Here is a 26178-nt window from a genome sequence, read left to right on the forward strand (position 1 = left end):
GTGTCATATGCATCATATGTTATTGTAACATGGGCTTATTCATATACACATACAGACTTATTAATCACCAAGATGTTGTCTTGACCAGATATCACGTGTGGTCTTTCCGTCTGTGTATCTGAATGTGACCAGTCGTAGGTACATGTAGGTTACAATCCCTCGAAAGGAATTGGAATTTACCCACGAACACGGGTTATTTTGTCTGATACATTCGGAAACCAACACAGAAAATGTTCAGATGTGTCACACGTATATCTAGCGAGTGAGTGAGGTCACATCGACAATATTTCAACCATATCGCGACGAGAACATTTAACACTAAAAGGGAATATATGTACACTGTAAAAACCTGTCGACGACGGATAGTAAAAATACTAGAATATCACAGATATAAATAAAAAACCAGCATGAAAAACTAAAACATTGTAATTAAAGAAGGCAATACATTGTAAAACACGGGCTATAAATCGCCAACAACTGAAGATAGATCACCATAGTAGGGACCATAAGGAGCCACCTTTATCTAGTGGCTCTTTGCAGTTGGACGTAAGATATCATTCACTAATGTGTTCGTCTGTGTTCATTTGTGTCGGAAAACAAATCAAACTTTGATTTTCTAACATTTTTAGATATTATTACTGCTGTAATGCCATCATGGTATTTGAGTACTTTACATATTAACGCTGTGGAAAGAAAATTAATGCATATCATAACAATGTGTTAGATGTACACGAATTGGCACTGAAAACTGCATTCACAGGGAACGTATGAAAAAGTAAAACATGAAAACAAACTACCAAATTTGGCCAAGACAAAATCATTTCAGGGGATTCATTCACGAAATATTTGGCACTCAGATTAATACACTTCTGTTCATCAGTACTAGTATTTAACACATCAAATGTTTTTATTTAAACATTGATAACATTTAAGTCAACATGAATAAAAAAAGGCCCGTTTTTATCTCCCATAAGCCCTATTTTTAATCAATAATAGTCATGATATCTAAGTGACGGGCGGCCCGACATAAATGAAGATAGTGATGCTAAAATGTGATGTGTGCACTTGAAATCGATCATATTCTATGTGTAATTATTGCTGTTACAGAGAGCCTTCTCATTTTAACACGCAAGAACATTATTAAACTTACAATCAGTAGCCTGTGGTTTATTACGGAGGGTAACAACACAGCAAATGCCGCTTGCAATGTACACCTAAATGTACATGTCACGGGTACATCAATACCAATGTACCTTTTACAAACATACAACTGAATTAAGTTCCCCATGCCATTTGGCAATGATAAGTTTTCACCATGTAAACTGATGGACAAAAGAAACGCTGGCAACATTTTTTCTTATGAAATGAAAACGTAAGACAATATATGTAAGCAATTATGACTGTATATCAAAGAGATGGTAACTGACAACAGGTGTACACGCTCTAACAAAAATATGGTGGATATTTAAGAAATTATAATGAATTTTGTTCAAGCAGTTGGATTGTCCATAAGTCGATCACACCGAAATCACCCAAAATTAAGAAAATGTCATCAGTATGGAGTGTGTCCACCTCTAGCACGAATGCACGCCCTGACACGACGTCTAACAGATGTAACCAGTCTCCTGACAGTTGCTGGGGTGATTTGACGCCACTCCTCTTGCAGGGCTTGCGTTAACGTCTGTCGGTCATGAGGACGTCGTTGACGTTGCTTAAGACGGCTCCCGAGGTGATCCCACAGATGTTCTATCGGATTCAAGTCGGGGGATCTGGCTGGCTAAGGAAGGACCTGGATGTTATTAGCGTTCAGAAAGTCCCTTGTAACACGTGCACTGTTTTTCCATGGATCTCGTATCACGTAAGACCCGTGATGTTGTGGTTGTCAGTACCATGTTTGTTGTAAGGGCCGGTTACCTAGGTTGAGTGGTCAGGTTCGCTGACGCGGTTGACAAATATTATCTCAATGCATTTGGGTAGATTGTTGCTCATGCTGTTGGTCATAGGATTGTCTTGTATAGATTACAAACTCGTGTACGTTTTAACATCTGTTTTACTAATGCAGTTTCAATCAAGGGTTAGAATTAAGGTGTTAATGGATGTGTCGTCATCATCACCAAAAGGGTCGGGTTCGATTGCCAGGCCTGTGCAGTATGTACGGCCTCGTCGCAATAATTATGAAATACGCATGCACACGCGGAGACACGCATGCACGCTCACAGCTGCAATCTCATTGTACACACTTGTATTTAATTGTGGCATCAGTAACGTAGTGCTGTAAATACTGTGATCGTCACCTTTCTAGTTCATGAAACCATCGGTCATAGCCATAATGAGGCGATGCTTCAAAATGTACTTTCTTTGTGAATTGATGTAAAATTGATGTTTCACAAAACCAAAACAGCAATTAGATAGTCTAAAAAGAGGATACAATTTAAAACAGTATGTTATGAGTTTTCCACCCTGGGCTGCAATTGTGATTCGATCTGTAATAATATTTCCGGATGGGCATAAAATATTTCACCAGCAACAATAATCACTTGGCTACCCAATCGCACAATGGCTATAACCGTAATTTCATACACGGAAAACTTTCTATAATATGTGGCCGTCAGATCGTGATGGCCGATGAATACCAACAGAGTTACCTTAATTACCTTTACAAATTGTATTACTGCATAATCGATAAAATTGACACATTGCTCAAAACATTTCCTCGAAGTGTATAATTAGCAATATAATCACGAACTCGTGAACAGTAAAGGGATTGTTCACTTCCTGAGTAATACATGTGAAAAATATATCTTTACACATTAGCAAGGCTATACTTCCCTGAATGTTTAGCAAAGAGCAAGGATAAACTATTTACTCAAATTGTAAATCGTGTTTTGTAACAGTTTGACTGACTGACGCGCTGGATCTAATATCTACTTTTTCTTTCAACAGATCCTGCATGAGACAATGACGATTTTGGGACTGGTACTGACTTGCTACATCATGTGGCCAGCGCACATAGGGACGGGTATGATTTGACAGCATCATTTTCACTGCAACAGTAGTGGTTGTAGAAACAACAATATCAAAACAACACAGTCACAGAATCAATTGCAGTAGAATGATTATATGCATCAAGTAACTGCCTCCCTTTAAAATACCATATTCCATTGTGAATGAGTTGTTTTTAGTTGGTATATAACTGATTCGTCAAGAGATTGATTGGACAGGACACTGAAACACTGGAAATAGGTGCAGCAATCTGACAGGATCGTTTGTCTCGCTTCTTCCTCCACACATTTTCATGTGTCTTTCTAAGCGGTACACATCATGTAAATATAGTTCTGCATTAAAACCTAATCTGTATGCATCAAATCCAAAATAGCAGTCACTATCAAATGTGAAAGCTAGTAATGACAGAACGGAAGGGTATTTTGTGTCAGTCTCTTGTCATCGTGGTATCCGTCGTAGGTGATTTGATGGTGTCCGTGATCACAAGCTAGATTTCCTTATGACTACAGTTTTAATCTACTCTAATGGATTGTATTTTGAACTTTTTCGTTGTGTATACATAGATAAGATGAAATCTTATTGTAACATCATAGTAATAATAATTATTTCAATTAAGATGCAGTATCCACAAACACTTCGTGCCAAGGAACCGCTCTTCTTGGGGGAAAATACAACATCTCTGCCGAGATAATGTTCCCTCAGTTCGTGTGGGTTCGTCCAGGCGATACGCAAAACGTCGTGACATGTAACCCAGACTGCAGTCCTGTATATCCTTATACTGCAACTCCGAGGAATGCCCTGAACATATCCACACTCATGATAGAGAGAGTTGACACCAAAGATGTTGGAACATGGACTGTTACTGACGCAGACGCAGACAAAATGCCTGTATGTCACTTACATGCTGCAGGTTGGTTTCCATAAAAACAATGTCATTTAAATGTTGCACATCGAAACTTTACGGCGAATTGGGACTTATTACTGCAATCGCTGACACTTGAAACAAGGTCGTACAATATCGAACAATACGGATAACAACTTTTCACTCCCGCTTGGTAAGGTTAAGCGGTACAAGAATCTGTATCAAAACGACGCATACACAAAATTTTAGAAGTGTTATTCATAAAGTTTGTTCAACTTTGTCTTTAGGTCATGTTGATTTCAGACGTATAATGGCTGATAATTTACGAAAGCTAAGTGGGAAGTAATATTGCCTCCTTATTTTTTCAACAGGTCTTCCAACTTGCACCATCAACAGCTCTCTGCCCCACGATTCCCTTGAACCCAATTCAGAGCTGACACTGGTCGCCGGCATTCGGGGTTACTACTGCTCTGAACAGGCCGGGTTTGAACTTACTACTGGCCGTGAAGCACTAGATGTATTGCTGAGGAACAACGCAGTTACTGATGTCACTGACATTGTCCTCAACACCACCTTCAACGTAACACTGAAACGACTTGGAGACGTTAAACTGGATTTTACTTGTTACAACGAAACGTATCGTCTTTTTTGTCAAGGAGCGGTGAAACTTCTCAAAAGTAAGTAGGCATATATAATGTGTAAATGTTTGAAAATATTCTCAAATATGAAAAACAACCTAACTGATTTCGAAGTGTTTACACCACCATAAATCGTCAAAACAGTCAGCATCCTTAATATATTAGATAAGCCTACGATGAAGACTTCACTAAATACGTATGTACGTTTATATGATAACACCAAATCAAGTAGCCTTGGTAAAAAATCCCTTTCTCCCCCGGAGAACGTTTACGGAAGTAATCATAGATAGGTCCATCAACAATACAAAACAGATACAAAGCAGGTACATGCTACTCATGTTACAACACTTTATACATGCTTCCATGGGTTACCCGTTGTATGTCCATATATATGTGTGTCAAAATTATTATTAAATAATGTTACCAGAGTGTAAAGGATGGATGGAATATGAAATAGAACCCCAACCTTTTATCTTAATACCGACTTAAATTATCCCTGCTTGTTAAATATATGGAAAGCATGTTAGGTGTTATGTTAGGTGTTATCTACTCATCCACAGGTCCTCCTGAATGTGACATAAGCAGCTCCAGGAATGGACCCTTGTTTCCCGGTACAAGTCTGACTCTCACTGTCAACATCACCAACTACTACTGCACCGAGGAGGCTGCATTCGACCTCATCACCGGAAACGTCGAGCAGGAGCTGGTACCGGGGCACCACGTTGTCGGCATTAATAGCACCGTCGTCGAGAAGACCTTCAACGTCACACGTCAACAAGACGGTGATATTAAAGTCAACTTCAAATGTGACGGCACGCATCGTGAACTACAATGCAGCGGCGATAAGAAGATAACTGTAGGTAAGTATGGTACACAAGGGCGGTTATAGGAGTCTCCCTGTCAGTAACAAATGAAACATATATGATACATCATAAAAACATATCATTAGTTAAAGAACTGGGCTCGAGATGGTCTCCGACAAACGCCAAGCTAAACCATGACGTTGTAGGCTACCGGATCACTTGTTGACCCGCTTGAATGGGTGTTTTGCTGTTCACAGTTCATGATGTCAATCACCAGTTTCTCCAATCAGCATGATCAGATTGAAACTTAAGGATGGCTAAAATAAAAGAATTGCAACTATTTTTTTCATTTTGACACAACAAACCCCTGCCATATTCCATGCATGTAACTTGTTCTCATACTCCAATCCTGAAATCCTTATGGTGCACGGGTATGTTTACAACATATTTTTGAGCCAAGCATAATCGCATTTTTCAGGGATTCAAACTGGAAATGACACACTTGCGTTTGGAAATATATGGGATATATTTTATTGATATAAACAACAAACAACCACACGTACAGTAACACGATCTTGACAGTTTCTTTGTCTTGCCGTGAGATAACCTGTGTTAACACCACAACTTGTGCATTGGCAGTTATTTTGACACAAAAAACGTGTCATTTTCCATGCATGGAAATTGATTTCATAGTCCAACATGTTTTTGAGCCAAGCATAATCGCATTTTTCAGGGATTCAAAGTGCAAGTGCCACCCTTGCGTTTCGAAATATATGGGATGTATTTCATTGATATAAATAACAAACAACCACACGTACAGTAACACAATCTTGACAGTTTCTTGTCTTGCTGTGAGATAACCTGTGTTGACGCCATAGCTTGTGCATTAACAGTTGTTCATGTAATAAATGCATTTTAATGATCTAAACAAATGATTTTTGGATATGCAGTAGAAGGAGAATTTGACATTGTGTCTTGGTAATGCTTTCAGCATCTCCAACTACATCGACGTCAACAGGTGCGTGTATTCCATCGGCGTATCATCGTGTTTGCACTGCAGTTGTAAGATCTGTTTATTTGCAGTTAAACGTGTAACTGAAAGTATGTTTGTAAACGCGTATTCTGTGACCTCTTTGTTACAGCTGGTGTCGTTCAACATTAAACATACCTCAGTTTGTTCAAATTGATTCAGGTCCTTAGAGCATTTGATGGTTGTGAGTCTAATCCTTGCCCCTTTTACTTCTTCCAGGGAGGGACACTGGATACACTTCCATCACCACATCCACGTCCATCGCCACCTCCACTTCCATCACCACCTCCACTTCCATTATCACGTCCACCAATACACCTCCAAAACCTGCATCCGTACCTGTCTACCTCATCATAGGTATAGTGGTTGCGTTGCTCGTTTTGCTCATCATCATCTTTGTCCTGGTTGTCTGCCGCAACAGAATCATACGTGTTGCTCGGAAGTACAGCGTTACAAGGAAAAGGCCCAAGGTTCGGAACTTGAAGGAAAATGATAAGCCCAACAAGGGGAAACGCATGTCCCAGATCAACCCTGAGAAGAAGGCGGATTTTGTGCAAAATGTTCTGGAATCTACCGCTGATCCTGCTTCAGAAGACAAAGGAGCATCAGCTAAAGAGATGGCAATATAGGCGACGGATCTAATGCAAAGGATGCTCAAAGGATATTTTGGGTTGTGAAAGAGTATGCCTGCTTTGAACAGCTCATTATCAGTGAAAGTCCATGAAAGTGTTTCTAAAAAATATTAGCCATTTTGAATGTGAATTTGACTTGGCTGCCTCTGGAGCAGTGAAATAACATACTTAGTGTGTATCGTTTCTCAATATTTTGAAGACGTGAGTATACTTTGGACACATGCTTGTCAAGAAACAGGCCTGCATTGGCGTAAACCATTATCTGTAAACAAATCCCCCGCTTGGCACTTAAGTCATTTGTAATGACGCAAATAGCTTTCACCCTAATAAAATTGATTCCCAGAAAATATGCAGGGTGCAAAGTGTAACTGAAAGCCATTAGCAATATTATATTAGTGTGTGCATTACATGAAATGTAGTAATCTAGCCCCATCAACACATGTAGTTTGCAGTACTTGTTAAAACATCCATCTCCTTCATTTTCACGTCATTTATGGTTCCTCTGAAAAGATATTTTAACGTTATATTGTAGTATGTCCCATCACCGCGTTATAATCAGTGCTATGTATAATCGTGGTTATTTTTTTCATTCTTGCTTGTTTTATCAGTCAATGTATGGTATATTCTTTTTTTTGTAATCAAAGTGCAGCTGCATGTGTGTGTATGAGTGTGAGTGTGAGTGTGAGTGTGAGTGTGTGTGTGTGTGTGTGTGTGTGTGTGTGTGTGTGTGTGTGTGTGTGTGTGTATAAGCATTAATTTGTGTCTGGTTATTCGTGAAACGAAAATGGTATAGTGGTATGATTTTACTTTTTCATGGGATTTTATTATTAGAAACGCGCCATTACATTGTTCTTCGTATCTAACCTCAAGCATGTCTCAGTTTATACAGATACGCCTGGTTATACATTTCTCCCGAAAGGAACAATTTTAAAATTATGTAGGGACATTCTAAATTTACAAACTACTCTCAGCAGAGACTTATCATTCAGCTGCAAAATATAACATTCAGGCTCCAGAACTGCTTTCAGCTTAGAGTAGTGTGTTAAATAATTGCGAGCTACAAATAGAATCATGCCAAGTTTGTTTGTACATATCAGTTAATTAATCTTTCTCTAAACTGCCATATAAATATACCTGCATCACCAACAGTTTGTGTTATCCACACAAATGAAAAACCTGTTCTAAACAATATAGTTCTAATGTTGGACACCCAATTACATTTTCCATTTTCATCTAATTTTTTTAGCAGTACATAACATTGATATGGATACTGATTTACTTTCATTTGCAACAACTTAATCCAATATTTAATACATCGTACTTGAGTTAGTATGAACATATCACATCTACCAGTCTCACCAAGAATGCCTTGTTAGATGCAAACTTTCCCACCCTTAAGTATCGTTTAAAATACGTAGTTTGCACTTGCTCTATTACAAGATGGTACTTACTGCCCCTAATTTAACTCCTGTATGATAAAACAGAAGCAGTTTTTCATCAAATATTTCACAGGCTGTTGTGAATGAGATATATCTGTTCTTACTAAATAAATTAAATACAGACACCATTACTTTAGATGCCTGTGCAAGCGTTTGACCAAGACAACCTTAAGGGGAATGCCAACCCTAAGTACTTATAATATGTAACAGTTTTTAGCTGTTTATCCCCCAAAGTACCCTTTCTCGTTTCTCCGTAATGTACCACCGTTTCTAAGTACTATAATATTTGTTTTTCTCTGTATTCACTTCTAGACTCCATTTTTACAAAAATCATCTAATACATTCAAGTGTTTTTGCAAACCTGCTACTGTAAATGAAAACATTGTAACATCATCTGCAAATAATACCATCACTATGTCTTCAATATCTTGACTTATGAATATTCCATGACTGCATTTATTATGCATATCAATTACAAGTTCATTTATAAAAAAATGTGAAAAGCACAAGGCTTGAAACACACTTTGGCAAACACCACATGAAGTTTCAAACTGTTGCGTGATGCCCTCTTCAGATTTTTTACAAGCTTTAATTGATGAATACATACTCTTCAATATGCCATGGCAACCTTTTGTAACTAACATATATAACAGTTTTTTTCTGTTAATGTAATCAAAGGCTTTTCTAAAATGAACGAATGCCACGTAAAGTCTGCCACCTTTTTTGCAAAGATTTCTGCTGCACAAAGACTGTAGTATATTAAAAATAAAATATTGTCTACCGTAGAGTAATCAGGACGGAAACCTGCTTGAGACTCCGAAATCAAATTATTAACATCCAGCCAAATTCGTATTCGTTGTTTCTAACACAGACGTAGACGTAAACACTTTACCAATGACATTTAGCAACGAGATCCCTCTGCAATTATTTGGAATTGATCCGCTTCCAGATTTAAATAGATTTAAGTAATTCCAATATTCCACACTTCTGGAAAGTGACCTGTATCTAATATCTTATTAAACAGAAAGTGCAGGTATTTAGTGACAGTTGTAGTGTTGGCTAACTTAAGAAATTCTGTTGGAATACCATCTTCGCCCGGAGCCTGGTTTCGTTTAAGCATACCAGTACTATTTTTTTATTTCTTTTTCTTTGATATGACCCGATAATAGTTCATCAGTCAGGGTCAAGTTATCACAATGGTCATAGGAAAGAGAACGTAAGAAATCAAATACAGTTTCATCAAAAACATTGTTCTCACCTCCTGACTGAGGACAAAGTAATGATGTGCAGTACGATAACCAGATATCTGGAGAAATGCCACTTTGTATTCTTTTACCACATATCAGGTTTTTCATAGACTTCCAAGACGATTTACAGTCTCCATACCTTGCTGCAGTGCATATACCATCCGCATTTTTCTTATCAAGATAATCATTTTTAAGTTGACAACGCCTCTTAAATTCACGCTTTGCTGACAAGTTTTTATTTAAATTTTACTGACACTTAAATTTACGGAAGATAGATCATGCTTTCTGCTTAGCATTTTTTTCAAAATACGACAGTCTTGATCAAACCGCGGCGGCTCTTCTCTTTGTTTATTTGGGCTGGTATTAAAAAATGACCTATTTGGGGAGCAATGTATCAAAATATCACCCATTTTCTTAGCAGCCAGGTTTATATCGACATCTAGCAATGTAACAAAATCTTCAAATATATTTGACTCGCTGGTTTGCATGAGACAGTTATTATATTCTGTGACAAGGGCGTCAGGAAGTCTGTATCTCGGTACATGGGATAGAACAGGAGGATCTGTTCACGCAGAAACATCAGGAGCTTGACCCGAAAATAGGCTGGCGACAAGTGGCATATGGTCCGACTCAGTGCACTCAGGTATTTGGAAATCTAGCAAGTAACCGAACGTCTCAGTGGACAAAATACAATAGTCCACAACACTTGTACCCATGTTGGAAATGTTTGTATATGAACGAGAAGCAGTTAGGTTACAACGTCCATTTGCAATGTGTATCCCTCACAGTTCACACAATTCGAGCAAGCATCTGCCATATGTATTAGATGGCGTATATTCATCTTCTGAGTTTCGAGGTTTTTCAAAATAGTCCGTGTTATATGTGTCACCAACTGGAAGGTATTCGCCACTATCGTCAGTATTAAAGTCAGGATCTGATCCAGTGCTCGCATTTAGGCCACTGCTTAAAACAAATTTACTGGAATCCCCGTAATTACGCTTAATATGCAACAGTTTGTTTTGCAGACGGTCAATATCATTGTCTTCAGATTTCTCATACTCAGGAGACTTTTCAGGATGAATGTATGTGGACACAAGAAATATATTTTCACTAGTCTGGGAAAACCGGTTATTAACTACCTTCAGTATAATGATATTATCCCAGTGTGCATATACCCTTTCTAACGTATTTTCAATGCCTTTCGGATCATCACACATATGCCACCGGACGGTCTACCTCTAGCGTATTGTCGTTTTGCGTTACAGTAGTGAAGCGCAAGCCCGGTAAATGCTCCCTCCAGTGCAGTTGACCTTCCAGTGCGTATGATTTGATGGAAACAGAAAATATCGTACATTTAACAAAATGTTACAAAGTCAGGCCATTGTATTTTAGGCAACAAACGACACACATTCCAAGCACATATAGAAATGTTATCTGCATCACGAACACGTTTTGATTTTTGTGAGTTCACAACTAGGCCGCGGCCACTGTCCTATGTGGTAAGGGTGTGTACATCTTGGTCAGCGGGGGACCTTGCAGCTGCTGCATCACCGTGCCCGCCCCTTGTCTGGTAGTTTTTTGTTGGGTTTCCAGATTCGGCGTTGACCTGTTTGACCTGTTGACTCGCTCTCATTCATCATAAATAAACACTTTCCCCTCAATTACAGGTTTGTCGTAGTTTATGAAAGAAATCTTGGTTTCTTCCCTGGCTTTCTTCATGAACGTGAAGAGACATGACCATAACCATCTCACTCTCTCAGTATAGTCGCCAGGGACTCGGTGCTCTCTATCCCCCTTTAAACAGTCCCTAGCAGATTTAAGAATGGTTGACTTCTCCTTATAGTTGGCACAGTGCACAGGCGATGAGCTCGTTCTGTTGGCATATCCTCAGCCTGCGTTATTTTAAGTTTGTCGTTAATAAAGGTCCTCACTCTGAATTCACTTTCATCCCAAGTTTTACCTTTTGAGTCAGACACTCCATGAAACAAAAGATTATTTTACCTGGACTGAGCCCCAATTTTGTCCGTTTTAACTTCTAAGTACGAAATCCTTCACTATTTTTATCTTTCAGTTCTGATATTTTGTTTTCGTATTCGCTTGTAAACACATCGAGTTTATTGCTAAAGGAGGTAATTTGTTCCTGGATGGCTTTCAGCGTTGAAGCGCAAACGGATCTGAGTCGCTTTCAATTGTCATGCACTCTGCACTCACATTCTTAGTTGAAAGTCGTGTCTGTACCTTATGAGACTGAGGGGGGTAACGAAGGGGTTAAGGAGGCCCTGGGTTCATTTCTATGTCGCCCAACACTATCAGCAGACAAAATGACAACAACACAATTCGCAGGCCAATCCCTATGCCGACGGTGAGGCGTATAACGGGGGCACACGCCTCCCTGTCCTGGCTCGAGGACAAAATGTTCCAAATTTCAGTCGAGACACCCATAGTTAAGCATAGGATGCACAGAACACTTACTACCAATCGTAACCGGTCTTATTGGCTCAAGAACTCACTTAAGAGAGGTTTGGGTCGTTTTTAGTCACTGTTGATGTGAGTGACTTCAGCCCTTGACTACCATGAAGACTTATATTGACAAGTGTCTACATATTGGTGGGTGAACGTTTACAAACCAAGTAAATTTACCAAGTGAAGAAATTTATCGCGCAGTATTTTCACGTATTTTTCGCTTATTTTATGTTACAGGCTGTGTCATGCAAACTCCTTTTGGTCACGATTGAAGTACATATTTAATTACTAGTAGAAAGTAGTTTTGATTTTCTAACTTGATGAAAACAAACCATAATCTCATTAATTCAAATGGACTGTAGTCCGCGACTTCACGATATTTAAAAGTGACGGCGCCCTGTCGGAGAATGAATAGTATTAAAGTTTGTTTTTACCGACTAACAAAATCAAAATTGCTTTCTACTGGTAGTAAAATATGTATTGTATTGATGGACAATAGCATTTTGCATGACATTGTTTGTAACATCACAATTTCACTCTTGAAAGCAAGGTGGAGGTCAATGTAATATTACTAGCAATATTAATGTCACTTTGACCCGCACCTTGCTCCCTGGAAGAAGTTATGTTACAAGTTGTGTCATGCAAAATTCTTTTGGCCACGATTCAAATACATATTTAACTACTGGTGAAAAGTAGTTTTGATTATCTAACTTGGTGAAAACAAACCATAATCTCTATAATTCTAACGGACTTTAGCCCGAGGACTTCACGATGTTCAAAAATGGCGGCGCCCTGTCTGAGGATAAATGCTATTTAAGTTTGTTTTCACCGACTAACAAAATCAACATTACTTTTCACTGGTAGTAAAATATGTATTTTATTGATCGACATTAGGATTTTACAAGACATTGCTTATAACATAACAATTCCTCTCACCCTTGGAAGCGAGGAGGAGGTCGATATAATCTTACTTACGATAATATTGTCATTTCGACTACAACCTCTCTTCCGAGGATATTCATGCAAAATCCTTTTGGTCAGCAATGTGTAGTAAGCAGTCTTGAATTTATAACGTTGATGAAACTTGAACTCCATTTTCCATCCTGGAAGCGTGGTAGGGGCGAACCATCCGATTTAGTATATTACAGGCTTCCACAACGTTCTCTTCGCACACACAAACAACCATGTTGAGCACAAACTACGGGGTCAGGTGGGAACCTGTGGACAGTGACACCATCACCCGACCCCAAGACGGCAACACAACATTTCGACATGTCTTTGGTGACGTCTAGAAATCAGCAAAATGCCGAGCTTCCTACATGTGTTCTATACAGCCAACTGAAAAGGGTTCCTTCTATGACGTCACTGCAGGGTTCTGGCGACAGTTACGTAACCTGTCCGTGGTTTCGTTTGCGGGCTAGAGAGAAGCAGACGGCTTTTCAGCAACTTTTAAGCGCTTAGTATTACTTAACCACATTTTTTGGGGGGAACAAATGGTGTTCCGTTTATGGCTAACCTGAAGTCTTTCATATGTAGTGGTAAACAGTACCAAAAAAATGAGTTTATTCGTTCTTTAGTTACCCATATTTTGCAACGGCAGTTGTTATTACACAGATATTTACAGAAAGTTTCAACAATCAAATCAGTTGTGGTTTAGCATTTTATAAATTAGCATTCCATATTTTTCTTCCTGCATTTTGTTACTTTTAGTTTTGCTATTTCCTCATGTTGTTTTTTTAAAGTTTGCACTAACTGCTTATTTCAGGGCAATTTTGATAAGATATATACTGAGTCAAAAAATAAATTTCACATTCTTTCTATAGGACACTATGAAAGAACAAGAGATGGTAAGATGGCTAAACTGTTATCATTTCACTGCTGAGATCTGTGTGATTTCCTCGATACAATGATAGTGCCACAAACAGTTCCATTAGGCTACACCGCCGTTCCAAAACATGGGTATACAGAATGTCAAGTCACAAGAATAAAACTTCGAATGGAGATTCGATTTCGAAAGGTCTGTGAGGACAGTCGACCTCTAAACATCTCAGCCCTGGTTCGTGTAGACGGCAGAAAAAATCTGTCACTTAAGTGAAGTAGGATGATTTGACGGTCTTCTGCTCGTGACGTCACACGTGGTCGACCCGACCTTGGGCGATCAAAAGTGGTGTCAGTTTGTTGTAGACGACCTGGCAAGTCATACACAATACGGCGGCTGCATCCCATTGTTCTTGCGACGTCAATAACTGATCCCCCCGCTTGCAATATGCCAACGGCACGTTCACGTTGCACATTCATGGCATCAAAGTGCTGTTAAAACTGTGGTTTAAAAGTGTTTTTTTCCAATTCTTGAAGCCAATGCAAACACGTGCAAATGAAGAAAACTTCGATGCGAAGATCACGTGATCGACAGCACGTGCAAAACCTGATTTGGCACTAACGTCATTTGACCGACGAATGGATGGGGTTGAGTGGGTTTTGCTAACGGTTTTCTAGAGACGAAAGATAGGGATCCCATTTCAGATAATTAGATGTATCATCAGAGAAAAAATATTCATTATTTTTAAAAATTACATTTTGTGAAGTTTCTTTTTAGATTCAGTATATGTTATTCCGTGGGTTTAAACGTAGTTGTCGCCGCCATATAGCTGGAATATTGCTGAGTGCGGCGTAAAACTAAACTCACTCAGTCACTCGGTAAACGTACTTGTAGTATTAGGTTAGGTTTGTGTTAGTATCCAGCGATCACAGAAACATCAATCTGTAATGTTAGTACTGTACACATTATACTGCTTTTATATCTGTTTTGGATGTTGAAAAGTATTTTCTGGAATAGTTTCCCGAAAATTTCCTGTTTTAGGTATATTGTTTAAATTTCGCTGTGCGTCTCGTAAATTGAAAGTCCAGTTAGACAGATTCAAATGCTAGGATAACCCCAATGCACTGTTATGTACAAAATAAATTTATATCCTTAGTTGTAATGAAGACGAATATCATTTTATATTCATTTGTCCTTATTATAAAACAAGCACGGAAATACTTTTACCTATGTACATGTATCATTAAAAGCATCGGTTTAATTTATTAGCAACCACCGACACAAAACTTATTAAATATTTGTCGTTGCATTTGAAAAGAATCTTGCCAATTTGATATTGTCATAATGAATCATGTATGTGCATTGTATGCCTTTGTTTATGTACTAGCAATATGAGTTACCCAAATATTATTATCGGAATCCGTTCGTTTAAAAACTTATATCAGTTACTAGCATCTACTGACACAAAACTTGTCTTGTTTGAAAAGAAGCTCGCCATTTTCAAATCGTTGTAAATGAATGATACACCAATATGTCCACCGTGCGCAGTTGCTTATGGACCAGTAATATGGGTACCTGAATATTATCAGAACCCGACCGCTTACGCCTGTGTCGAAAATGTGCCTAAAACTTGGTAAAGGTCACATGCAACCCAAAACACGATTTTGCAGATTCTGATGCCTTTCGGTATGCACTTACTGCGAAATTCTGAGTTCAAACGATTCACTAATTACCCCTCCACCACACACACATCACCCCATCCCCCACGATCACCTAGGGATGTCGAGAAAGAGTTAGTTGTGAACACAAACAAGTGAATAATTACTCGTTGCCTAACAAAACGCATATTGATCGTGACAAGCAGCCTCTGTTAGAGAGAAATCTCGATGTTTTGTTTATTGACACCTGTATGTTTGCATGCCCGTCTATAAAATGCCCAACTTCAATCATTGACCCCGTTGAATTTGAAATTAACACCTATCGGACTTATACGCCATAAGCAGTGAGCCGGCTAAGTATATCTGCAAACGAGCCAGCCAATGAAAACATTTCGTTACACTTGAGTGCACATCCAACGACTCTGAGTTCGGTCTTTCGTGTCCTTCGTCTCGAGCGCAGTAGATCAAAGTATTGCACTTTTGATTTGCGATTGTAAAGTTCTTTATTTGATCTGTTTTCAAAATCAGCAAAGCATATTACATTTCATGAATAAGTGATAATTGTGTTTTGATTATGCGTGATTTTTTGCTTGCATGTGACCTCTAAGCACTGTCTGTATATGGCTGAAACACTGAAGCATAGGTGCCTTTTGTTTGAACAGTGTCTCTATGTAGATAAATTAATGACAATATCTCTGCATATACCACGTCACTCCCTCGCCCTCTATCAATGTCTGTATATTGTTCCAGGTGATCTTGAACCAGAAAATGGCGTCTTTGCGGATGGTATTGATTTACAGCATCATACTGTGGTCAGCAAAGTTTGTGATGGGTAAGAGTTGACAGCGCGATCTCCAGTGTTACACGGAATTACAGCAACAAAATGGCTATTTGCACCCTGTATACACTTGCTCCTCTAGTCGAAACGGTAGACAAATATACGTTTCATTGCGTGTGCGAAGGAACACTCCACGATAGCATAGTGATGAGTTTCAAGGATGATACTGTTTTCAGTTGCCCGTCGACGCTGCTTTAGAATACATTCGATGACTTTCTTGCGACTGTCTGTTACATCAGAAGAATGACAATGATCACTGACACTTGACTACTTCTGTTGTAGTGTCGACAGATGCCCCATGCCCGGCAGTTGCTCAACTTGGGGGATCCTACAGCATCTCTGCAAAGATTGTGTACAGTAATTTCGTTTGGGTACGCCCCACGGATTCCCAGAATATCGTCACGTGTAGTCCCACATGCGGCGGCACGACAACCTATAGTGCAACTCATAAGAACACCCAGAACATAACCACCATCACAATAGGAAAGGTTCGGTCCACAGATGCTGGAACATGGGTCATTTCCGATACAGGTTACGTCAGTGTGACTGCATGTCTTCTAACCGTCGCAGGTTTGTATGCATGAATACATTTAGCATTAACAGGGTGTGAAAGTGACAATGAAATGATATCACAATATTATATCAATCGACATTCAGACTTTGAGTTACCGACATTCTCGCGTGATTTTTAAAATGTTTGTTCTTCAATCCTCATTAATATGCAAACTCATTAATGAAGGTTTATTAGTGTGTCAAGTGATTTTGATTGTATACACGTGGAAGACTGCTGTTTCGAGGGAAGTAATGGCCAAACGATCTACCTTCCGCCATGTTGGGTACAGTGAACGGGGAAAACGGTGCATTTTCATTCCATCTGAGCACTCTATTCTGTTTTTCAAAACATATGAACCTCTTGGGAATGTCTCAACTCACCTAATGTAGTCTATCTTGCCTTAACTTCATGTGACAATAGAGTGATGACTAATAACTAAGGCTAAAGGAGAACTAATTATGCTGACAAAAACATTTAAGTTTCTTTCCTTTGTCAACAGGTCTTCCGAATTGTACCATCACCAGCTCTCTGCCCCACGATTCCCTTGAACCCAAATTCAGAGCTGACACTGGTCGCCGGCATTCGGGGTTACTACTGCTCTAAACAGGCCGGGTTTGAACTTACTACTGGCCGTGAAGCACCAGATGTATTGCTGAGGAACAACACAGTTACTGATGTCACTGACATTGTCCTCAACACCACCTTCAACGTAACACTGAAACGACTTGGAGACGTTAAACTGGATTTTACTTGTTGCAACGAAACGTATCGTCTTTCTTGTCAAGGAGCTGTGAAACGTCTCAAAACTAAGGATGCATATATAATGACATGTGTAAGTGTGGGAATGGATCCCTGTTTCCCGGTACAAGTCTGACTCTCACTGTCAACATCACCAACTACTACTGCACCGAGGAGGCTGCGTTTGACCTCATCACCGGATGTGTCCAGCAGAAGCTGATACAGGGGCACCACGTTGTCGACATTGACAGCATCGTCGTCAGCAAGACCTTTGAAGTCACCTCTGAGCAAGGCGGAGAGATTAATGTCAACTTCAAATGTGACGGAACAAACCGTAACCTAACCTGTGAAGGTGATACCATGATAGATACAGGTAAGTATACTCTCTTAGGGCACTTCTTGGAGGGTTTGAGGTTATGTCAGTGACAGATCTACACAAGGTAATTGGGATTGTGGTGTTTATATGGGATTGGGGTGGCGATTGTCAACTCTTAATGGGAAGTTAATGCACGATGCAAGCGACGGCCTGTCATATTCTTTGGCTTTGTGGACTGGTTGCCGACGTATCTTTATATCGCCGAGCGCTGGTCATACAGCTGGACTGTTGCTGAGTGCAGCATAAAGCAACAACTACAGTGCCGTGTGGTAACGGTGACACAGTTCAGGAATCCCCCGGCAAAACGTCCGACTTTGGAAGAGAGGATCCAATATTAACTCGCGCTTACATTCACATCTCGCCATAACGTTTACTATAAGTAGCGAATCAATCAAGTATATTCACATAGTAGACCTTTCATCTGTATCTCCTAAGTTCTTTGTGTTTCAGACAGTACACGTCATCAATTAAATCTTGTAAACCAGAAACATTTTGTTCAAGAAAATAAATACCTCTTCAGTGAATACTGTTCAGTGTATATCACCACTTTCAACATCTTTGTAACTAACCCCACATCTACTAAAAGCTTGCTAAGGTGTAAGTTTAGTTATAACCTGTGCACTTTTAATAATTCTTTGGAACCTGCGAAGATCTGAATTAGAAATAATCTTCTGCAACCTATGCTTCTCATATGACGGGATCTTGTGGACCCGGTTACACTGTTATCGTATCCCAGTTGAGTAGATCGATGCTCATACTTTTAATCACTGGCTTGACTGGTTCAGACACCTTTATTTACAGATCTCCCCCATATAGCTGGAATATGTTGCTGAGTGTGGCGTTCTGCATCAAAATAAGAATATAAAGAAACTGTTAATGAAAATCTATATGAAATATCTGTTACTGTAAATGTCATTATTTCGATAGAGGTCTACAGGATCCTGAAAGTAACAGTTTAGTTGAAACTGAATAGATAAATAAAGTTATTGTCGTTGACGACTTACTTCACTGATTTTTGTATTGTGATGAAAGTCAATAAGATACATGAAATATTATGATATGCATTGTAAAAATATCTATTTCCATTGTTAGAGACAATACACACACACACACACACACACACACACGAAGGGTTACGGCTGGCTGCTGACAATTTTGCAATGGTAACACTATGTCATTAACTACTCCCCAAAATTGGATTAGCGATGAAAAGTTAACATCATCTTGCCTTCGAAGTTTGACTGCTTTACATTTTACCCCCAGTGAAAGTTGCTGCGTCCACCACTATGCCAACACCTGCACCTGCAGCCGTACCTCTATACTTCATCATAGTGATCGTGGCTGTGTTGCTCGTGGCTCTCATCATCATCTTTGTCCTGATTGTCTGTCGTGACAGAATCGCACGGGTTGCTCGGAAGTACATCGTGACGAGGAAGAGACCACAAATTCGGAACTTCGGAGGGAAAATGATAAACCCAACAAAGGAAGGGGCATGTCCCAAATTAACCCCGATAAAAAGGCAGACTTTGAGAAATCCGTGCTTGGATGAAGCTCCGATTCTGAATCAGAAGGCAAGAGAGCATTAGTCAATGAGGTATCAGGCAACAGACATTAAGGAAATTTTTAAGGTATTTTGTTGCAAACAAAGCAAAAAGGACTTTTTCTGCTCTGTGAATTTTGGTATCCTGTCTGAATATTTCGTTTCAATGAAAGTCCATAAATACTTTTTTTGTTTCCTTAAAGTACACAGCTGAAAAATGTGAGACAGTGAAGAAGATAAATGTATTGAAACTAAAATATTATTTCCATATAAGTGTATGGAAGTTTCATTCGGCTATACGTAAAGCGTTTGTTGATAAGGAAAATGATTATGTTGAAAATGAAACTTGACATATGTCGTCATTATGTCCAACTCGGGTGATAAAAGCTACATATTCCAGACTCTTCGTTCAGGTGTTCCAATAATGAACAGCCCCAAAAAATAAAGCGAAAACACCAACAACTGAAGGACAGTGATGACGTCAGGTAAACGTGTGATCTAAGGGCACCCGACGTGAACACAGTCAAAGACTGGTCACCACAGCACCCAATGCTTTTTATCGTCATGTTTTCATTTTTGCATTATTCGTCCAATATTTGAGACCAGGTCATCATTGACCTTTCATATGTTTTATTGTTGATGTAGAAGATACAACGTCTTTAAGTCGACTATGTTGTGTGTAGCAGCCAGTGAAAACAAGTAACTTAAACTATGAACCCTCATTTGGGTCTTCTCATGTAGGACATCAGCCGTAGTAAGTGAGTGAGTTCAGTTTTACGCCGCACTTAGCAATATTCTAGTTGCATTGTAGCGGTCCGTAAATAATCGAGACTGGACCAAACAATGCCGTGATCGACATCATGAGCGTCGATCTACACAATTGGGATACGATGACATGTGTCAGTCAAGTCAGCGAGTCTAATCCGGATTTTTACATATTGTAACATCAGCCAAAGAATGCCGTACATATATTCCAGTACCCTATAAGAACACCCGATTTATTGATATCATTTCATTACAATACGCAGTTGTTTCTGCAGTCTGTATATACTGCTATCACAGTACATGACAATACATCGCTTTATTGTAGCAATACAACATACTATCATATTGGTTGCACAGATCCGGTTTCGTGTCATGGACCCCCACTTTGCGCGTGTCTCCCAGTATGTTCGTTGATTTTATGACTGATGTGCAGTCGATGTACTTGTGTAGTGGGAACGACGTCCAGTGTTTTCTTATGCTTATTCTGTAGCAGGAATCATGCACAGTACTGTTGTAGTTGATTTCTGATAAAAATGAACTTAATTTTGTCATGTTCATATTATACTAACTCTGTCTGTGGCTGGTTGATAATTATCACTTAAAATCTAAGATAATATCACACACACACACACACACACACACACACACACACACACACACATTGTAGGTTTTTATCCCCCCGGCATGTAATGTTGGTGAGGATATAGTCGACGCCTCGTCCGTCCGTAATCATTTGCTTTCCGGAGCATAACTCAGAAACCATTCAACATTTTTAGACCAAACTTCATAGATATAATAGCCTCAACCAATAGTTGTGCCTTTTGCTATTTACAGATTTTTAGCATTTTTAATTCTTGTTTTTCAGTGGAACAGTTTGGTGTTAGTCGGTGGATTCGTTTCCGGGGCCGAATTAAAAAAATCAACCTTAGTCTAAAAAATGATCCAACTGTCAGATGATTTGTCCTTTCAAACATGTGGGGGCCGGAATGATATGTCATCTTCTGACGACTCTTGTGATGTATTGTTTTCCCGGTTTCAATGGAAACGTTTCGGACTTTGTCTCAAAATGGAGGGATGGTCTTTGTTTCTGGAGCAGAACTCAAAACCAATATGTTTCTGCAAAAATTGGTAAATATACCAATCAGAAGCTAAAATGGTGCCTTTTCTTATATACAGGTTTTGTGATTTCTCGGTGTCCATGGAAACAGTTCGGACTTTGTCTCAAAAGTGAGAGGTGTGTTTTGTTTCCGGAGCACATCTCAAAAAGTTCCTAATATCTGTCAGCAAGACCTGGTACATATATGTGGCAGACCCCCGCGTGGTGCCTTTTGCTATTTACAGATTTATATGATTTATAATTTTGTGAGTTTCCGTGGTTTCTCAAAATGGAGGGGTGAGCTTCTTTTCTGGAATATATGGATATGTCATCTTCTGATCACTCGTGTCTACACATGGAATACTGTAACCAAATATTTTTTCCATATTTTGCATGTTCCTTTCTGTGTCATTACCGTTAATGCATCTTGTAGATACACTGTCTAATATAAAGGACAAATGTGCTGTTGCCATTTGCGTCTATTATCCCACGCTACGAAGTAGGAGGGGGTGTAGGTTGGAGCTCCGCACGAGATGATCGGGACAGCGTTTTCTCAGAAACAGTGGAATGATGTGTTTTCAGGACATGAATGCCTTGATGGAGTTGTAAAACGGAAACTGTATTACAACTTGTTACAGAGGTATGGCCTTTGTCATGTGTTTCTTGACTCAAAACCGTACACGTCATATTTTTACAAATTGTATATCTGTTTTCAGGACAAGACTGCCTTAGAAGAGTTAAAAATAGGAACATGATAGGAACAGAGTATCATGACTTCTTGTATCACCCTATACCGAACATCATATCTGTATGTTATGGATGTCATAGATTTATAGGACGTGGAAACGAACGTATTTGACGTGACAAATGATACTTTAGGTTTTACGTGAAGAATGGAATGTTGATATGTTTGTTACTCGAGACAACTTCCGTACGCTGTCATTTTCATAGACATCCCCGCGGTATTTAATGAATAGCACCTATTTTGATTTTATCAAAGACATGCATCCCTTTGGGATTAACCCTCCATGATAACAGAAATACTTTTATATAGGTCCATAATTGTAATTATTTAAGAGTAATGGATAGTTATTACTATCATTAAAACATTTTTCATATTCCGTTGATATTGATGTTTTGTACTTATATTTTTACATTTTATTGGTTCGTGTACCTATTTTACCTTTTCCAGTTTGTTTTTCTTTGAAGTTTTCGCACAGCCATGTATATATTTGTTGTGCAGTTTATCAGTAATGTTAAGAATCTACATTGCCTTATACACTTATAGTGTGTTCCGATCATCCACTGTGTGGAATTTTATGCTGGTTTGTCGTCATTAAAATACATCAAGGTTCCAGCCCCTCCTTTCTACTTGTTCGAGATTGTTTTCGACTCTTACATTGATGTCTTTTCATTTCAGGCTTATATACCCAGAGGTTTAAGGTAGCATAGTGTTTGCAAGTATGCTCACCCAAGGGCGGGTGCACAATCTTTAGAAGAGAACCGTCCTGGAACCGTCTATGTAACTCTCCAGACAGTTCGATTCCTCGCATTGTTACACTGTTTGTAGTACACTTTCCGTGCTCTGTGATTCTACTCGTCATACGTTAAATGTAGTAATCTGCTAACAAAGCTTTTTGAGAAACGTGAATTTATTGTATTGTACGTTTGACTATCTGTCACACAGCTTTAGTGTTTGTTTAACCATCTTATATTTACTACTTAATCCATCTCGTGAGATCGATACATGCGTCAATGACGCAGTGACTACAAAACAGGCGTCACTACATCCAGTCAAACAATACTGTTTCTCATAATAGATTTCAAAGGCACATTGACTCCACACATTGTTTCTGTTAATTATATATAGCTGTATGTTGACTAGCAACAAACACTGGTCTTTGTCGAAATCCAAACCATTAACGGCTACACAAATAAATGCACCCCTTTACTATTTAATGGTAGATAATAACAATATTTTCCTCATCACGAGTGATCATTATAATTACCTGCTTTGATATACCGACAGTGTTTACAGACCCGAAACCGTTCCTTCATAACTTTGTCCAGATTAAACATATTCAACAATAGTGAACTTTCGGTTTCATCATAGTAATTAAGTCAGTTGTGTTCATCACTGGTTTAATTTCTTGTCTCCAGTCTTGTTCTGTCTATGACGTAGACAGTGACTAGCTCTACTCTGTGGTGCCTTTCGGTTGTTGGATGTTATTGACATTGTCATTGGAGCAAATTTAAGTAGTATTGTTGAAAATATATTTTATTGTTTTTCTTGAATGAGTAGACTTGGGGGTGGGATGGAGATGGGGGTTGTCTTTGTTGTCTTTTAAGGTTTCAGTTATCGTTAGGGTTTATCAACGTTAAGTTGACCTTTGTGTGAAACGTTCGGTTACATCACAGTAACTATATAAACATATTTAAATAGTACATGTAACTTCTTTTGTCTGTGAAATACTGATAACTTAATGTTAGTTGAGTCATGAACAGGAAGAAAGCAAACACTTCACTACATTTGATAAACATAACGGTATCGACTTGGTCGACTGTATATGAAAACTCTTCATAATGTGAACCATCGGTTCACTTGACATTGTCAGTGGTCCGCCAATTTTCTTCTGACTGGTTAACCGACCGGCAAACACCGGTAACTAACACTACCCTGTGATATATACACCTGGACCTTAATTAAACACCCCCTGATATATTTCATGATAGTACAGCAACTGTTAACCAGTTAAATATGAATGATATCTCAGTATAACAACACATCTCGAGGAGTTACAGGGTTTCCGTTCATTTGCACTCGACACAACGCATCCCTTGTGCACAAGAAGCATACAACGTATACTTTCCAAACAATTCGGTTTCTCTGACATGGGTATTTATGGGTATAAAAACAGACAAATTTGTAACGGTCTCCATTAATGAATACCGAAATGGCGAGGAGGAAACTCTCTGAAGCACTATGGCGGCAAACTGTCGGCATGCATGCAACAGACATGTCCTTTAATGCTACTTAATTAAGTTCCAGGTGTATATTTGAAGCATGTTATTATGTTATTCGAGTTATTTCGTTAAAATATGTTGCTGTTCTTTTTCACGAAAAAAGACTGGGAGGATGGATTTATTGCATTATAATATTACAGCGGTTGTTACATATGCTCAAAGTTAAGTTGATGTAAGTACTGCAAGTATGGCTTTGTCGGCGATTCAGGAGGTATTGATTCATCAGGGATGCTTCGGTGTCAGAAACTCTACCCCAAGACTTTCCTACACAGGACGAACTCAGCTAACACTGAAACTGCTAGGACCCTGAAGCTCTGCCAAACATCCTGACCCTCTGCTAAAGTTCCTGGACACTACGCTAAAGCTCGTTGACGCTTCGCTGAGGACCCCTGATGCTCTGCTAGAGACCCTGATGCTCTGCTAGAGACCCTGATGCTCTGCTAGAGACCCTGATGCTTTGTTGAAGCCCCGAGACTCTCCACTTAAGACCACTGACGCTTCGCTACAGACCCCTAATGTTCTTGCCAAGGCGCCTGACACTCTGCTGAAGGATCGTATGCTCTGCGAAAGACCTTTGAAGCTTTGCTAAAGATCTCTGACGCTCTGCTGAAAACATGGCAAGTTTCTAGTCTGTTTTGATGATTACCTCATCCAGGTTTCTGTCCTCATGCCTACTCATGTCACAAGGCAGCCCACACCTTACTCTCTAATATGTTTCCCTGCTCATAACTGGATTAACGTATGAAAAAACTTACTTTTGATTGTTGTTTACCACCTCGCCTAGCAATATCGCAGTTACATGTAAATAGTAGGGTCTTGACCAGAGAATCCAGTGCTCAGCTACATGAGCTTCCAACTATCTCGATTGTGATACGTGTCTACCAAGTCAGCGAGCCTTCACATTCGATCACGTTAGTCGCCTCTGATGACAAGCAACCAATTCTAACCCGGATCTTCACCGATGTTCTCATAACGTCCCTATATTGGTAATTCCTGAAATGTGTTTCCTGTATATGTGTATCTTTGTTTGAATTGGTACCATTACTCTGTACGTCATAATACAAGCAGACACGCTTAACTTATTTAATTGAGTGTCACGTTGAATGTAAACAAGATAAAAAGTACATTTTCAGTATGTATGTGTGTGTGTGTGTGTGTGTGTGTGTGTGTGTGTGTGTGTATGTATGTATGCATGTGTGTATGTATGCATGTATATATGTATGTATCTATGTATGCCTAATTAGAAGTGCGATATTATCCTCAACTGGACATTATGAATATCTGGATACAGGCCGGGAAAGCCACATTTCCAAATCAAATAGCCAGCTGGACTATACGGGGAGCAAAGTGTAACCTTTGCCTACGAGCAACATCACACAAGTACTGAAACATGCTAACATATCACTCCTTTGTTCTGTTTGACAGCAAGCAATACACCAATGGAAACATATGGCCCAATACCTCTGCGTGAATACAATAAATCTGGTGAAACAATTTTGAGCAGGCACAAAATGTACCGTCACAAAACACAACATCTGCATTACACAGGTATCCTATGTTCTTGTCCGTTGTGAAAATAAGGACGTCGTCACTAACACGGTGCAGGAACTGGTCGCCACCTTCTGTTCTTGAATACTTCTCCTCCAACTTGATC

The 26178-nt window shown here is 39.2% G+C and overlaps 2 pseudogenes; both read left to right on the forward strand.

Annotated features, from left to right (window-relative positions):
- Positions 1–1690: 1690 nt before the first annotated feature.
- LOC137272932 (uncharacterized) lies at positions 1691–6829 on the forward strand (annotated as a pseudogene).
- Positions 6830–16362: 9533 nt separating this feature from the next.
- On the forward strand, positions 16363–19685 carry LOC137272940 (uncharacterized; annotated as a pseudogene).
- The last annotated feature ends 6493 nt before the right edge of the window (positions 19686–26178 follow it).

Source organism: Haliotis asinina, chromosome 1 (genome assembly GCF_037392515.1).
Source record: "Haliotis asinina isolate JCU_RB_2024 chromosome 1, JCU_Hal_asi_v2, whole genome shotgun sequence".
NCBI lineage: Eukaryota > Metazoa > Mollusca > Gastropoda > Lepetellida > Haliotidae > Haliotis > Haliotis asinina.